The sequence below is a fragment of the Triticum dicoccoides genome, chromosome 3B (assembly GCF_002162155.2).
Source record: "Triticum dicoccoides isolate Atlit2015 ecotype Zavitan chromosome 3B, WEW_v2.0, whole genome shotgun sequence".
In the NCBI taxonomy this organism is placed as follows: domain Eukaryota; kingdom Viridiplantae; phylum Streptophyta; class Magnoliopsida; order Poales; family Poaceae; genus Triticum; species Triticum dicoccoides.
Genome location: NC_041385.1, coordinates 254369862 through 254384329, shown reverse-complemented (window position 1 = coordinate 254384329; position 14468 = coordinate 254369862).

Genomic DNA, 14468 nt, shown 5'->3' with positions numbered 1-14468 from the left:
GGGTTGTAGTTACAACTCTAGTTCCTAAAGCAACAAAAAATACCACATCCAGGGCTAAGGTTTCATGCAATGTTTTTCTGCTTAAATGGAGCAAGGGAGGGATTTCTCAATGGATGCAGACCTTTCATTGGTTAGTTAGTTGTTTCTTTGCTTTAGTTTCATTGCTATGTACATGATTACACCTTTGCTGTAGTTTCTTTGCTATGTACTGACTTAATTGGTTCTTTTTTTTGCAAAACAGGTGTTGATGGATGCTTTATTAAGCTGACCACAGGTGCACAGATCCTTGCTTCCACTGGCAGAGATGGCAATAACAACATTTATCCAATTGCATTTGCCATTGTTGGTCAGGAGGATACATCAAATTGGTGCTGGTTTCTGCACCAACTCAAGATATGTCTAGGAGGAGAAGTTGGCCAATTTGGTCCTTATACTATCATGTCAAATAGACAGAGGGTAAGTACTTAGTTTGCTGTGTGATTTCGGTAGTATAGTTTATTGGTTTTTTCAACTATATATGTAGTCAGTAGCTTAGTTTGTTGTTGTAATTTCTACAGGGGCTACTCAATGCAGTGAATAGAGTATTTCCAAACTGCCACAAGAGATATTGTCTTAGACACTTATATGCAAATTTCCAGAATGCTGGTTTTAGGGGGAAGATCTAAAGAAATGCATGGATAATGCCAGTTATGCTTACAATGAATATAAGTTTAATATTGCTATGAATGATTTGAGAAATGATTGTGTGGATGCTTGGATCTGGCTTAATGCAATTCCTAAGAAAACATGGGCAAGGCATGCTTTTGACACTAACTGCAAGACATATTTGGTTATTAACAACCTATCTGAGGTGTTCAACAAGTATATCATTGATTTTAGGAAAAAGCCTATTAGGACTATTGTTGATGGTATTAAGGACAAGCAAATGGTGAGGTAGCATGAGAAGAGAGAGAGAGAGGAAAGGCAGCTTTCTGGGAGATCACACCACACTATGCTGAGAAGGAGAGCTAGAAAAGGAGAGGGCTAGATACTGCAAACCCATTCAAGCTGGTGTGTTAATTTATGGCAAGTGACCAGTGGGCAGCAAACAAACCCTGTGAACTTGGATAATCATACATGTGGTTGCAGAAAATGGGACCTCAGTGGCCTACCATGCAACCATGCAATTTCAGCAATTAACAAGGCCAAGAGGTTTCCAGAGGACTTTGTTTGTAAATTCTTCAAAAAACCATTTTATGTGGCAGCATATGAACCTATGATCATTCCTATTCCTGGTGAACATGATTGGATAAGGACACCTGGACCAGACATAGAGCCACCAGAATTTCATGTTAGGAGAGGAAGAAAGCAAGAGAAGAGGATCAAGGGCAAGTTTCAAGTGCCAAAGCCAAAGGACAGCAGTAGAATGGCCACAATAACATGCTCTAACTGTGGTCTCCAAGGCCATAGATACACCAACTGAAACAATTGAAACCAAATTTGGCTATGAGGAAAAACAAGCATGTGTTAATACCAAATCTCACTTCTTTTGTATTAGTTGACTAGTGCATTTGTTTAATATTTTAATGTTGTCTACTAATACCAATCTCACTTCTTTTTGCAAGACCAAGAGGTCACAGCAGCAACCTACACCTGCAAGATCACAACCCCCACCTGCAAGATCATAGCAGCAGCCTCCACCTGCAAGATCCCAGCCTGCACCAAGATCACAGCCTCCACCTGCAAGGGCTAGTGCAAGATCTGGAGCAAGGTCGGGTGCAAGGACTGGTGCAAGATCTGGAGCAAGGTCTGGTGCCAGTTCACAGCCATCAACTAGTGGTGCAAGGCCATTCACTGCCCCAAGATATGCAACTCCTTCTACATCTTCTGCCCCAAGAAGTCACACTGGTTGGATGACCTGGTTTGATCCTAGTGGTAACAAATTAGTGTAATGAGTTGTTGTTTCTCAAAACTATGGTACTGATCAATGTTTTGTGTCCTGAACCATGGCATGGTTGGATTCTTAGGTTTGATTGTACTGAACCAACAAGTCAAACTGGTTGGATGATTATGTTTGAGTGTACTGAATTGCTATCAACTATCTTAGTGTTATGGGCAATGTTATGCTATCAATTTGGTGATTAGTGTTATTGGCAATGTTAAGGTTTGATTATGAGATTTGATGATTACTGTTATTGGCAACGTTAAGGCTTGATTATGAGAGTTGACGATTAGTGTTAAATGCCTAACACTTTGGTTTAGGGGGTTCTCGACATCGACAGAGCCTAAATGCCTAACCACTTTGGTTTAGGGGGTTCTCGACGTCGACGGAGCCTAAATGCCTAACCACTTTGGTTTAGGGGGTTCTCGACGTCGACGGAGCCTAAATGCCTAACCACTTTGGTTTAGGGGGTTCTCGATATCGACGGAGCCTAAATGCCTAACCACTTTGGTTTAGGGGGTTGTCGACGTCGACGGACCCTAAATGCCTAACCACTTTGGTTTAGGGGGTTCTCGACGTTGGCGGACCCTAAATGTCTAACCACTTTGGATTAGGGGGTTCATAAAAGAGTTCAAGCAACCAAGACAAGCAGCAACTAAGAGTTAACATACTGGTTCACAACAAACCGGTTCACAACAAACCGGTTCACAACAACAACATATTGATTAACATAGTGGTTCACAGCAACTAAGAGTTAACATAGTGGTTCACAGCAACAACATAGTGGTTCACCACAACACCATAGTGGTTCACAACAACTTAAAGCAACAACATAGTGGTTCACAACAACTACACATCCATAGTACATAACTTAGTTCACAACAACACCATACTTCACAAAAGGTCAGCAAAGCAATCATTCTTCTTCTTCATGTTGATCTGGATCTTGCTCTTGCTCTTGCTCTTCCTCTACATCTTCATTCTAACAAGATGTCCAGGATCCCCTTCAATTTCTGCTTGTTCTTCTCCTCTGAATTCAACAGTTCAGCAATCTGAATCTTTAGCTGATCCCTCCTTGCTGTGAGCTTGTCATGCCCCTTCTTGAGATCACCCATGTGAAGGAGCAGCTGGGTGTTCTCCTGGGTGAGCTTTTCCTCAGATTTTTTGAGTTCATCAACCTGGAATGGCAGGTTCCTGGTGGATGTACTAAGCACTTCCTTCTCTTTTAGATGATTAAACTCCAGGTTCCTGATGCAAGTGCCTTGAGATTCTGTCAGGTTCATTAGTACTTTATACTTCTCCTGCTGCTTGAAGATCTCTGCATCTTTCTTCCCCATCTCTGTCTTCATGTCAGATACAACAACTGAATCAGAAACATACACATTCTGCATCTTAGCGTGCAAATAGCTGAAATCTACCATCCTATCCTCTTGAGCATTGAACAGTTGGTGCACATCTTCAACCAATTTGTCATAGTTGGCCTCTAGATTATTTTTTCTTCAGTCAAATGGTGAATATTGAGTGAACTCTCTAGGTTATCCTTCCTCCTATCACTCTTGCTGTCATGATACATTTCCCATAGCTTCAACAAGGCATTCTGCAATGTAGGAGGTAATACGTCTCCAACGTATCTATAATTTTTGATTGTTCCATGCTATTATATTACCCCTATTGGATGTTTATGGGCTTTATTTTACACATTTATATCATTTTTGGGACTAACCTACTAACTGGAGGCCCAGCCCGTATTGCTGTTTTTTTGCCTATTTTAGTATTTCAAAGAAAAGGAATATCAAACGGAGTCCAAACGGAATGAAACCTTCGGGAGCGTGATTTTTGGAACGAACGTGATCCAGAGGACTTGGAGTGCAAGTCAAGAAGCTGCCGAAGCTCCCACGAGATAGGAGGGCGCCCCCCCCCCTATAGGGCGCGCCCCCTGTCTCGTGGGCCCCTCGGGCATCCACCAACGTACTTCTTCCTCCTATATAAGCCTACGTACCCCGAAAACATCCAGGGAGTAGACAAAACACAATTTCCACAATCGTAACCTTCTGTATCCGCGAGATCTCATCTTGGAGCCTTAGCCGGCATTCTGCCGGAGGGGGGATCAACCATGGAGGGCTTCTACATCAACACCCTTGCCCCTCCGATGAGTTGTGAGTAGTTTACCACAGACCTACGGGTCCATAGTTATTAGCTAGATGGCTTCTTCTCTCTTTTTGGATCTCAATACAATGTTCTCCCCCTCTCTTGTGGAGATATATTCGATGTAAACTCTTTTTGCGGTGTGTTTGTCGAGATCCGATGAATTGTGGGTTTATGATCAAGTTTATCTATGAATAATATTTGAATATTCTCTGAATTCTTTTATGTGTGATTGAGTTATCTTTGCAAGTCTCTTCGAATTATCAGTTTGGTTTGGCCTACTAGATTGATCTTTCTTGCCATGGGAGAAGTGCATAGCTTTGGGTTCAATCTTGCGGTGTCCTTACCCAGTGACAGAAAGGGTTGCAAGGCAAGTATTGTATTGTTGCCATCGAGGATAACAAGATGGGGTTTATATCATATTGCTTGAGTTTATCCCTCTACATCATGTCATCTTGCTTAATGCGTTACTCTGTTCTTATGAACTTAATACTCTAGATGCAGGCAGGAGTCGGTCGATGTGTGGAGTAATAGTAGTAGATGCAGGCAGGAGTCGGTCTACTTGTTGACGACGTGATGCCTATATACATGATCATGCCTAGATAATCTCATAACTATTCGCTTTTCTATCAATTGCTCGACAGTAATTTGTCCACCCACCGTAATACTTATGCTATCTTGAGAGAAGCCTCTAGTGAAACCTATGGCCCCCAGGTCTATCTCTTATCATATTTGCTTCCAATCTACTTTTATTTGCATCTTTACTTTTTGCATCTATATTATAAAATACCAAAAATATATTTATCTTATCTAACTGTCTTTATTAGATCTCACTTTCGCAAGTGGCTATGAAGGGATTGACAACCCCTTTATTGCGTTGGTTGCGAGTTCTCAGTTTGTTTGTGTAGGTGCGTGGGACTTTTGAGGAGCCTCCTACTGGATTGATATCTTGGTTCTCAAAAACTGAGGGAAATACTTACGCTACTCTGTTGCATCACCCTCTCCTCTTTGAGGAAAACCAACGCAAGCTCAAGACGTAGCAAGAAGGATTTCTAGCGCCGTTGCCGGGGAGGTCTTCGCTCAAGTCAAGACATACCAAGTACCCATCACAAACCCATCTCCCTCGCATTTACATTATATTCCATTTGCCTCTCGTTTTCCTCTCCCCCACTTCACCCTTGCCGTTTTATTCGCCCTCTCTTTCCCAATCTCCTCCTCTCTTTTCGCTTGCCTTTTTCTGTTTGCTTGTGTGTTGGATTACTTGTTGCCATGGCGCAAGATAATACCAAATTGTGTGATTTCTCGAATACCAATAATAATGATTTCCTTAGTACTCCTATTGCTCCTCTTAATGATGTTGAGTCTTGTGAAATCAATACTGCTTTGTTGAATCTTGTTATGAAATATCAATTTGCCAGCCTTCCTAGTGAATATGCCGCTACTCATCTTAACAATTTTGTCGATTTGTGTGATATGCAAAAGAAGAAAGATACGGATAACAATATTGTCAAATTGAAGTTATTTCCGTTTTGACATAGAGATCGTGCTAAAGTTTGGTTTTCGTCTTTGCCTAAAAATAGTATTGATTCTTGGAACAAGTGCAAAGATGCTTTTATCTCTAAGTATTTTCCTCCCCCTAAGATTATTACTCTTAGGAACGATATTATGAATTTTAAACAACTTGATCGTGAGCATGTTGCCCAATCTTGGGAAAGAAGGAAATTGATGCTTCGCAATTGCCCTACTCATGGTTTGAATTTATGGATGATCATACAAAATTTTTATGCCGGTTTGAACTTTGCTTCTAGAAATCTCTTAGATTCGGCCGCGGGAGGCACATTTATGGAAATCACGTTAGGAGATGCTACAAAACTCCTTGATAATATTATGGCTAATTATTCTCAATGGCACACCGAAAGATCTTCTAGTAAAAAAGTGCATGCTATAGAAGAAATCAATGTTTTGAGTGGAAAGATGGATGAACTTATGAAATTGTTTGCTACTAAAAATACTCCTCTTGATCCCAATGATATGCCTTTGTATTCTTTTATTGAGAATAATAATGAATCTATGGATGTGAATTTTGTTGGTAGGAATAGTTTTGGAAACAATGCTTATAGAGGAAACTTTAATGCTACACCATCCCTAGTAATTCCTCTAATAATTATGGAAATTCCTACAATAATTCTTATGGTAATTTTAATAAGATGCCCTCTGATTTTGAGAATAGTGTGAAAGAATTTATGATTTCTCAAAAGAATTTTAATGCTTTGTTTGAAGAAAAATTGCTCAAAGTTGATGACTTGGCTAGGAACATTGATAGACTTCCGCTTGATATTGATTCTCTTAAACTTAGATCTTATCCTCCTAAGCATGATATCAATGAGTCTCTCAAATCAATGAGAATTTCCATTGGCGAGTGCAAGGAAAGAACCGCTAGATTGCGTGCTAAAAAAGATAGCTTTATAGAAGCGTGTTTTTCTAGACTCCATGAAAATAATGATGAAGATCTTAAAGTTATTGATGCGTCTCCTATTAGGTCTATGTTTTGCAATATGAATCTTTATAATTATGGGACTGATGATGAATCAACTTTGCCTAGAAGGCATCCCAAGAATTTGGAGTTTTTAGATCTTGATGCTAAATTTGGTAAAAGTGGGATTGGAGAGGTCACAACTTTAAATAGTATTGAACCCACTATCTCGGATTTCAAGGAATTTGATTATGATAATTGTTCTTTAGAAGGTTGTATTTCCTTGTTGCAATCCGTTGTTAATTCTCCTCATGCTTATAGTCAAAATAAAGCTTTTACCAAACATATCGTTGATGTCTTGATGCAATCTTATGATGAAAAACTTAATTTGGAAGTTTCTATACCTAGAAAACTTAATGATGAGTGGGAACCTACTATAAAGATTAGAATTAGAGATCATGAGTGTTTTGCTTTGTATGATTTGGGTTCTAGTGTTTCCACGATTCCGAAAACTTTATGTGCTATTCTAGGTTTCTATGATCTTGATGATTGCTCTTTAAATTTGCACCTTGCGGATTCCACCATTAAAAATCCAATGGGAATGATCAATGATGTTCTCATTGTTGCAAATAGGAATTTGGTGCCCGTGGATTTTATCGTTCTTGATATAGATTGCAATCTTTCTTGCCCTATTATTCTTGGTAGTCCTTTCCTTAGAATGATTGGCGTGATTATTGATATGAAGGAAGGGAATATTAGATTCCAATTTCAATTAAAGAAAGGCATGGAGCACTTTCCAAGAAATAAAGTCAAATTACCTTATTAATCTATCATGTGGGCTACTTATGAATTTAGTGCCAAAGATGGCACTCGTTAGATCTATCTTCGCTTTTATGCCTAGCTAGGGGCGTTAAACGATAGCGCTAGTTGGGAGGCAACCCAATTTTCTTTATGTTTTTTGTTTTTGATCCTGTTTAGTAATAAGTCTTGCTTCTACCTTCTGTTTAGTTGTGTTTTTATCTTTTAATTAGTGTTTGTGCCAAGTATAACCTATAGGATAACCTATGATGTTAGTTGATTTGATTCTGCTGAAAAACAGAAACTTTGCGCTCACGAATATAATTTTGTTAAATCACAGGAACGTGATTTTGCGTTGATTCTTTTTTCTGCTGATCAATAAACAAATTTTACAGGACTTACTATTTTGGTAGGATTTTTAGAGTTCCAAAAGTTTGCTTTAGTTACATATTCCTACAGACTGTTCTGTTTTTGACAGATTCTGTTTTTCGTATGTTGTTTGCTTATTTTGATGCATCTATGGCTAGTAAATTAGTTTATAAACCATAGAGAAGTTGGAATACAGTAGGTTTAACACCAAAATAAATAAATAATGATTTCATTACAGTACCTTATGTGGTGGTTTTGTTTTCTTTCACTAACGGATCTTATAAGATTACCTGTTGAGTTTTGTGTTGTGAAGTTTTCAAGTTTTGGGTAAAGCTTTTATGGACTATGGAATAAAGGGTGGAAAGAGCCTAAGCTTGGGTATTCCCATGGCACCCCAATATATTAAAGAATAGCCAAAAGCCTAAGCTTGGGGATGCCCCGGGAAGGCATCCCCTCTTTCGTCTTCGTTCATTGGTAACTCTACTTGGAGCTATATTTTTATTCGCCACATGATATGTGTTTTCCTTGGAGCATCGTGTATTATATTAGCCTTTGCTTTTTAGTTTAACACAATCATCCTTGTTGTACACACCTTTTTGGATAAGCCTACTTGATTAAAATTTGCTAGAATACTCTATGTGCTTCACTTATATCTTTTGAGCTTGATAGTTTTTGCTCTAGTGCTTCACTTATATCTTTTAGAACACGGTGGTGTCTTAATTTTGAAGAAATTTCTAGTCTCTCATGCTTCAATTATATCTTTTTCAGAGTCTTTTAGAACAGCATGGTATTTGCTATGGTTTTAAAGTTGGTCCTAGAATGGTAGGCATCCAAGTTGGGTATAATAAAAACTATCATAGGAAGTGAATTGGATGCTATGATCAATTTGATACTTGATAATTGTTTTGAGATATGGAGGAAGTGATATTAAATTCATGCTAGTTGGGTGATTATGAATTTAAAGAATGCTTGTGTTGAAGTTAGCAAGTCCCGTAGCGTGCACGTATGGTTAAAGTTGTGTAACAAATTTGAAACATGAAGTGTACCTGGCTTGTGCATCCTTATGAGTGGTGGTCGGGGACGAGCGATGGTCTTTTCCTACCAATCTATCCCCCTAGGAGCATGCACGTAGTACTTGATTTTTGATGACTTCTAAATTATACGCACTTTTTCCTTTCCACCATTGCTAGCCTCTTCGGTACCGTGCATTGCCCTTTCTCACCTTGAGAGTTGGTGCAAACTTCGCTGGTGCATCCAAACCCCGTGATACGATACGCTCTATCACACATAAACCTCCTTATATCTTCCTCAAAACAGCCACCATACCTACCTATTATGGCATTTCCATAGCCATTCCGAGATATATTGCCATGCAACTTTCCACCGTTCCATTTATCGTCATCATGACATACTTTCCTTTTGTCATATTGCCATTGCATGATCATGTAGTTGACATCGTATTTGTGGCAAAGACACCATGCATTAATTTTCATACATGTCACTCTTGATTCATTGCACCATCCCCGTACACCGCCGGAGGCATTCATTTAGAGTCATATCTTGTTCTAGTTTCGAGTTGTAATTCATATGTTGTATTCAATGAAAGTGTGATGATCATCATTATTAGAACATTGCCCAAAGAAAAAAAGAAGAAGAAAAAAAGGCCAAAAGAAAAGAAAAGGAAGGCCCAAAAAAAGGAAAAGAAAAAAAGAAAAAAAAGAAAAAAAATAAAAAGGGCAATGTTACTATCTCTTTTTCCACACTTGTGCTCCAAAGTAGCACCTTGTTCTTCATGTAGTGAGTCTCATATATTGTGCTTCAAAGTAGCACCATGTTTTTCATATAGTGAGTCTCATAAGTTCTCTTTTTCATACTAGTGGGAATTTTTCATTATAGAACTTGGCTTGTATATTCCTACGATGGGCTTCACCAAATGCCCTAGGTCTTCGTGAGCAAGCAAGTTGGATGCACACCCACTAGTTTTCTTTTGTTGAGCATTCATTTGTAGCTCTAGTGCATCCATTGCATGGCAATCCCTACTCCTCATGTTGACATCAATTGATGGGCATCTCCATAGCCCGTTGATTATCCTCGTCAATGCGAGACTTTCTCCTTTTTTGTCTTCTCCACACAATCCCCATCATCATATTCTATTCCACCCATAGTGCTATATCCATGGCTCACGCTCATGTATTGCGTGAAGGTTGAAAAAGTTTGAGATTATTTAAGTATGAAACAATTGCTTGGCTTGTCATCGGGGGTATAGATGTTGGGAACATCTTTGTGTGACAAAAATGAAGCATAGCCTAACAATATGATTTTGTAGGGATGAACTTTCTTTTGCCATGTTATTTTGAGAAGGCATGATTACTTTGATTAGTATGCTTGAAGTGTTACTATTTCTTTTATCAATATGAACTTTTATTTTGAATCATTTGGATCTGAACATTCATGCCACAATAAATAAAATTACATTATGAATTATGCTAGGTAGCATTCCACATCAAAAATTCTCTTTTTATCATTTACCTACTCGAGGACGAGCAGGAATTAAGCTTGGGGATGCTTGATACGTCTCCAATGTATCTATAATTTTGTATTGTTCCATGCTATTATATTACCCCTTTTGGTTGTTTATGGGCTTTATTTTACACATTTATATCATTTTTGGGACTAACCTACTAACTGGAGGCCCAGCCCGTATTGTTGTTTTTTTGCCTATTTTAGTATTTCAAAGAAAAGGAATATCAAACGGAGTCCAAACGGAATGAAACCTTCGGGAGCGTGATTTTTGGAACGAACGTGATCCAGAGGACTTGGAGTGCAAGTCAAGAAGCTGCCAAAGCTCCCACGAGACAGGAGGGCGCCCCCCCCCTATAGGGCGCGCCCCCTGTCTCGTGGGCCCCTCGGGCATCCATCAACGTACTTCTTCCTCCTATATAAGCCTACGTACCCCAAAAACATGCAGGGAGCAGACAAAACACAATTTCCACAATCATAACCTTCTGTATCCGCGAGATCTCATCTTGGAGCCTTCGCCGGCATTCTGCCGGAGGGGGAATCGACCATGGAGGGATTCTACATCAACACCCTTGCCCCTCCGATGAGTTGTGAGTAGTTTACCACAGACCTACGGGTCCATAGTTATTAGCTAGATGGCTTCTTCTCTCTTTTTGGATCTCAATACAATGTTCTCCCCCTCTCTTGTGGAGATCTATTCGATGTAAACTCTTTTTGCGGTGTGTTTGTCGAGATCCGATGAATTGTGGGTTTATGATCAAGTTTATCTATGAATAATATTTGAATCTTCTCTGAATTCTTTTATGTGTGATTGAGTTATCTTTGCAAGTCTCTTCAAATTATCAGTTTGGTTTGGCCTACTAGATTGATCTTTCTTGCCATGGGAGAAGTGCTTAGCTTTGGGTTCAATCTTGCGGTGTCCTTACCCAGTGACAGAAAGGGTTGCAAGGCACGTACTGTATTGTTGCCATCAAGGATAACAAGATGGGGTTTATATCATATTGCTTGAGTTTATCCCTCTACATCATGTCATCTTGCTTAATGCATTACTCTGTTCTTATGAACTTAATACTCTAGATGCAGACAGGAGTCGTTCGATGTGTGGAGTAATAGTAGTAGATGCAGGCAGGAGTCGGTCTACTTGTTGCGGATGTACTGCCTATATACGTAATCATGCCTAGATAATCTCATAACTATTCGCTTTTCTATCAATTGCTAGACAGTACTTTGTTCACCCACCGTAATACTTATGCTATCTTGAGAGAAGCCTCTAGTGAAACCTATGGCCCACGGGTCTATCTCTTATCATATATGCTTCCTATCTACTTTTATTTGCATCTTTACTTTTTGCATCTGTATTATAAAATACCAAAAATATATTTATCTTATCTTACTATCTTTATTAGATCTCACTTTCGCAAGTGGCCGTGAAGGGATTGACAACCCCTTTATTGCGTTGGTTGCGAGTTCTCAGTTTGTTTGTGTAGGTGCATGGGACTTTTGAGGAGCCTCCTACTGGATTGATACCTTGGTTCTCAAAAACCGAGGAAAATACTTACGCTACTCTGCTGCATCACCCTCTCCTCTTTGAGGAAAACCAACGCAAGCTCAAGACGTAGCAGGAGGCCACTATGGGTCAACCCAGAGAACAATACCACAGTTGTCATCTTCCTGCAATATAAACAACCATAGCATGTGCAAAATCAATCTCCTAGGAAAATTATTTAAGCAATAAACTTTGAGGTACTGGCTTTAAAGAATGAACTTTGAGCATCTTTAAACAATGTAGGACCCTAAATGACTAGCCACTGAATTAAAAAATGAACTTTAAGCATCTTTGAGAAACAACTTTAATAATATAGCCAACTAAAGAATGAACCTCTGACACTAAACATTAACTAAATTTTAAGCTTCTGACATTGAATCTCTCTGACCTTAAACAATCAAATAATTTGCAAAGTGAGTACTCTTGTGAGCTAAACAATGATTATATGCACTGCAAACGAAGCTGTTGACCAATTATAAAATTACTGGCCAAATTAAATATACATGGCAAGCATCAACAAATTTTCTAATCCACTGATTAGCATCAGTAGTACTAAATGGCTACAAAATGACCCTCACAGCTACAAAATGACCATCACAGCTATCGTACAAGAGTACTCATTAAACAATGTGCATCAGCACATGGCTAGATTAAAGAACATGAACTCTATGCACTGGACTGGATAATTCTATGCACATGACTGGATTAAACAATACCATTAACACAGAGTTTGGACAGAATCTTACACTCATAGGACAGACTAAGAACCTCATGCCCATGTTAAATGCTTCGAATGCTACACGCCTCTCAGCCGCCACACCATGTTGATGGCAAAGAACTCTGGGTGATGTCTCAATGCCACTGTAGTCTTGGTCTTCAATGCTAGCAGGGATCTACAGGAACAAAAGGAAAACAAAATCCCCAAATCAAATCAAATCCCACCAAATCCCAAATCTGATAACCCAACCCTAACCCTAGCTCTACAACTCACCCGGTAATGCATGGCTTCGTCCTCAGAGAGGTTCATGTATTGCACGCTTGAGTCCTGGCTGCTCTCGTCCTCCATGGCGCGACGGCGAGCCGGTTGAGGTGGCAGCGGCGGCGGGCAGCGGGCGGCGGGCGGCGGCGAATCAGAGAGAGGAGGGAGAGCGACAGTGAGAGTGAGGTCGAGCGAGAGTGAGGCGAGTCCGACCGAGCCCATGTAACCAACCGCACGGGCCTCGTCCTAGTCAGCGCACCGGCCACGCGCCGATTGGCCTCCGTGTCACCTGATAGGTGGGCCCGGTCTGTCAGATACATGGTCAATACTCACTTATACGGCTGTCAGTCCGTTATGCATCACTTAGGCCCTGAGTTGGTACTGAACTGCGACATGCACGAGTAGTGGTACTGATTCGTGAGTAGGTGCGCAAGTGTGGTACCAACGTGCAATTAACTCCCCGCTCAATGCATTTCACTATTCCATGCAACGCGCGGGCACCTTAGTATATATAGGATGACCATAAATTTAATTAACACTATATATAGTACGATAAATGCTCGTGCATGTCACCAAAAATTATGTCATTGAAAATTTTGTTCAAATACGAATCCAATGATATAGTTTTTGTTGGCATGCACTAACATTTTGTCAGTTAAATCTTAAGTCAAATTACATGGGGGACTAATAAACCACGACCGAGGTAGTACTAGTGTACAGGGCGGCACTGCAGGGGAGTCTCACCCCGCTCGTGGCGCAGCAGTAAAGCCGTCATATCACAAAACCCCACCACTCCAGTAATAAGTGGCCTGGTAAAATAAACGGACAAGCAACCATCACATCCTCCAGTCTTTTTTGCTTTTCATCTCTCTGCATTTACTTTGTCCGGTTCATCTTGCACACTCGATCCCTAGCTACTACTCCTAGTATCCCTAGCTACTACTCCTAGGGCCAGTTCTTTTGGCGGCTTAAAAATTAAGTTGTCTCTTCCCCAGCTTTTCCCACGAGACTAGCCACAGTGGAGAGTAACATAATGTGCCTCACTCATTCATTTAGGCTTCTAGACTACTAGCTCCGTCCTGGTTTATTAGTCACCATTGTAATTTGTCCTGAATTTTGACCGAAGATTTAACTAATATAAAAACCACTGTTCAAAAAAAAATCTTCCAATTCAGCGATTTATCATCCGATTTATCACTACTCTTGGGGTGACCGATAAGATTATGCCTTATCTTCATCGTTTATTGTTTGGCCGATTTATCGCTATTACAAGCATGGTCAAAATTTGACACAGAATACAATGGGGACCAATAAACCAGGACGGAGGTAGTAGTTATGGGATTACTAATCTAGAAGCCTAAAAGAACTGGGCCCTGGTACTCCTAGTAGTACTACTCTACTCAACATGGAATTCCAATTACACTGCACAACTTGTTAGGCAAAAAACTCGATACAGGGTGTACGAAGTGGTTTGGGAAATGCATGCCTTCCCGATCAGTGAGATACTCCGTATAAAGTACGATAGAGAAATAACCACAGAGAAGGAAGCTAAAAGTAAACAATCAAACGAGCATTTTTGCATTTCTTTTGCATTGAATCGTTTAACAAGCTTGACTAGTGCTGTTTTTCTACTTTTACAAAAACTGCATCGTAATGTTAATACGTGCATTTACACGTACATAAGTAATAGTAGTAGCACAGTCTGCAAGCATATATA